The sequence below is a fragment of the Rhinopithecus bieti genome, unplaced genomic scaffold (assembly GCF_001698545.2).
Source record: "Rhinopithecus bieti isolate Rb0 unplaced genomic scaffold, ASM169854v2 scaffold_9919, whole genome shotgun sequence".
NCBI lineage: Eukaryota > Metazoa > Chordata > Mammalia > Primates > Cercopithecidae > Rhinopithecus > Rhinopithecus bieti.
The window spans coordinates 1,226,969-1,229,249 of NW_016806411.1; the positions used below are offsets into that span (position 1 = coordinate 1,226,969).

General features: G+C 52.2%; 1 protein-coding gene across 1 annotated transcript in view; it reads right to left on the reverse strand.

Moving 5' to 3' along the window:
• The window catches only part of SPIN1 (spindlin 1), a 95,918-nt gene extending 94,734 nt beyond the window's left edge, over positions 1–1,184 (reverse strand). Inside the window, exon 1 of the mRNA XM_017876183.1 lies at positions 16–1,184. The gene's annotated coding sequence lies outside the window, so the exon portion shown is untranslated. The remainder of the gene's footprint in view (positions 1–15) is intronic.
• Positions 1,185–2,281: the final 1,097 nt, after the last annotated feature.

Consider the following 2,281-nt stretch of genomic DNA (forward strand, 5'->3'; position numbering starts at 1 on the left):
CGCGGTCCCTCTCACCTGGCTGGCGGCAGGGCGGGGCCCGAGACCGGGAATGCCAGGTGCGCGAGGTGAATGGGCGGTGGCAGGCGCGCGGAGCCCGGGCGCCTGAGGGGGCGCAACTTCTCCCGGAAGGCACGCAGCCTCAGAAGGACTTCGTTTTTGCGCAGTAGGACGTTGAAGAAAGGACAAGCCCCCTTTGTCCTGGGACGTAAGCCGCAAGTGGTCCTGAGTAGTGCACACCGCGAAGACTGAGGAAGCTGGATCACAGGGCTGGGCCGTGAGCCCTGAACCTTGGAGAACGCCGCATTACTGCTCCAGCGCGCCGGTTCAGGACCGCGGGACGCGAGCCCTTTAAAAGGATGGATTTGCTTCCTGTGACTCCCTGGAAGAGACGTCTTCACCACCGCACTGCGTAGAGGCCGGCGTCGTCGCCCGCTCACCTCGCTTGCTGCCTCCCCGCACAAAGCCCAGCCCAGGTAGCTCAGGTTAGCTGGAGCCCCGGAGCCTCACCTACAAATACCTGGCCTGGCCTAGGTTGTGTGGGGACGGGATGTGGCTTCTGCAAGCCCAGAAACCTGTTTCCACTCCCCCACCAGAAATGGAAGTCACCCAGCTCTACTCGCAAGGTTAGGAGCCAAAAATTCCCATGATCGCACGCGAATTCATTTGACTTCCGTTTCAGTTAAGATGCCTTTTCAGCATTTTGTTGCTTGTTTGCAGGAGAAGGGAGAGAGGTAGCGTCAAGAATAGTTTTTACTCCTGCAGAGTCGAGTGCAGGACTTGAAGGCTGAGTTCAGGCACTCTCCCCTCCCCGCTAGCCCCGTGTCCTGGAGCAGGTCACTGACCCGGTTCCTCGAGTGCGACAGCGCAGCCTCGTAATAAACCGCCTCCCAAAGCGTTGTCAGATCAAATTTCAGAACATGTTATTGGAAAGCACCTTAAACACTCTAAACTGCAGCACAATTATTAGCAATACTCTTTGGGGTTTGAATGGCACCTTTTCTTCCAAATAAGATTGATAGATGCCTACTCAAACAAATTGAAGTGCTTGTCTCAGATGACACACTTGGCAGGCATGGGACGTTCACAGGCCAACTAGAGGGCTAATTTCAATACTGAGATATAAAAGTGTATCGCTGTACTTACAAGTTCCCAAGTGTTGAGAAATTACTCACTCATTTGTGTATTTAATGTCTTTTTTGTGTGTTTGTTTAGACGGAGTTTCGCTCTGTTTCCAAGGCTACAGTGCAGTGGCATGATCTCGGCCCACTGCAACCTCTGCTTCTTGGGTTCAAGCAATCCTCATAGCCTCTCGAGTTGCTGGGATTACAGGCGCGCACCACCATATCCAGCTAATTTTTAAAAATATTTTTAGTAGAGACGGTATTTCGCCATGTTGGCCAGGCTGGTCTCAAACTCCTGGCCTCAAGCAATCCGCTGGCCTCAGCCTCCTAAAGTGCTAGGATTACAGGCGTGAGCCACCATGCCGGGCCTGTTGAATGTCTTATAGTGGGATTATCTCAGAAACAGAGGGTAGGTGCCAAAAAGTCTGCTGGTTGGAAGAGTTCATCTCGTTGGTGAGACCCCTGGGTTTCTCCACCTCAGCACTGTTGGCTTTGGGGATGGGGTAATCCTTTCGTGTGGGGTCGGTTCCATGCTTTGTAGGATGTTTTAGGGCATCCCTGGCCTCCACCCACTAGATGCTAGTAGCACACACGCTCCTCCAAAATTTACAGAAAATGTCTTCAAAGTCAAATATGTTGCCCCACCTCCATCTCCATCCCCCAACCCCTGATTTAAAATGTGCCACTAGTAATGATCACATTGGGAGCTGTTGAGAATACGCAGGACTGTGGCTTACACCTGTAATCCCAACACTTTGGGAGACTGAGGCTGGAGGATGGCTTGAGCCCAGGAGTTCGAGACCAGCCTGGGCAACATAGCAAGACCTCAACTCTAAATTAAAATAAATAAAATTTTAAAAAATTTTACAAAGGCCAAGAACAGCCAAGAACAGTGGCTCACACCTGTAATCCCAGCACTTTGGGAGGCTGAGGCAAGTGGATCACTTGAGGTCAGGTGTTTGAGACCAGCCTGGCCAACACAGTGAAACCCTATCTCTGCTAGAAAGACAAAAATTAGCCAGCTGTGGTGGTGTACGACTGTAATCCCAGCTGCTCCAGAGGCTGAGGCAGGAGAATTGCTTGAACCCAGGAGGCGGGGTTGCAGTGAGCCGAGACTGTGCCACTGCACTCCAGCCTGAGTGACAGAGTCAGACTCCATC